The sequence below is a fragment of the Propithecus coquereli genome, unplaced genomic scaffold (genome assembly GCF_000956105.1).
Source record: "Propithecus coquereli isolate 6110/MARCELLA unplaced genomic scaffold, Pcoq_1.0 Scaffold15, whole genome shotgun sequence".
In the NCBI taxonomy this organism is placed as follows: domain Eukaryota; kingdom Metazoa; phylum Chordata; class Mammalia; order Primates; family Indriidae; genus Propithecus; species Propithecus coquereli.
The window spans coordinates 6,173,227-6,174,407 of NW_012139413.1; positions in this window are offsets into that span (position 1 = coordinate 6,173,227).

Here is a 1,181-nt window from a genome sequence, read left to right on the forward strand (position 1 = left end):
ATGTTAACTTTTTCATATTTGTTGTTATAAAATCTTATCTTTTTTCAGCCTTGATTATATGTTTCAACATTTAAGTAAATAAATAATGTTTAAATTTAATTTGTTTTGATTTAGTATCTCATAATAACTCATGTTTAGCTATTTAGTGGAATGAATTACCATTTTACAAAGTACATATAGGAGTGAGAGTTCCTTTCTGTGAAAAGCTCCAGGACATTGAAGACCCAATCAGCGTCGCCCCCTCCATTTGCCCTCATGAAGTAAGCCCTACTGTGCTTCAGGAGAAAAGGGAGAAGGTAGAGACTCTGAGATGAAGATGGATTGTGCTCTGACTTCCAGTGCATTTTTCTTGAAACATGGTGAAGGCAGTTGGAGAGTAATGGGAATCTCAGACCTCTCCCACATAGCACTCCAGGAGAAGGAAGAAACTCTTAGGGGCTGCTTGGGGAAACTTAGGGACTGAACAACAAGTGTCATGATTTGGGGATATAAGATACTCTTGCCTGGACTTGACATGAAAGGAGCAGAGGTGACTGCCTGCAAATAACTTACACAAGAACTGACAAATCACATCTCAGAGGTGACCAAATGGACTGAAGACCAGAGTCCTTTCCCCTAAATTTTCTGGATTGTATATAATGCCCCACATTTTTTATGATCCTAGAGAGGGTGTGGAGCCTGCCCTATCCTTACTATCCTCACTGCCTTATAGAATCCGCTAAACAAGATGGGTTAAATTTCCCACCAATCCTAATGAGCAGCAGGCATAGGTAAATATTAGAAAACTAAAGAAAATGATGTTTTTTGGACCCAGTATTGTGGAGCAGATTCTCATCCTTTATAAAGGTAGTGGAGCTCATGGTACTTTGACTCAGCCTGAGTTATTTGGGACCCACGGGAAAGGGAGAGCACTGTGGGATCCCTCATTCCTGGCAGTTCATGTCCACATTTGAGAGGAGGTATGAAAAGAGCTACTGAGTGAAGCAGGTGGAGGTGAAGCCCAGTAATGTGTCTTAAACCAAAGATAGCAAACAAGAACCTAGCCTTTCATTTCCATATTAGCCTAGGAAATAAAGCCTACACCCAAATCCCCTTTTCCTGGTTCGAGAACAGGAATTGTGCCACAATAATACATTGTTTTTTCTGTCTTGAGGAATTCTAAAGTACACTCAAGAAATCAA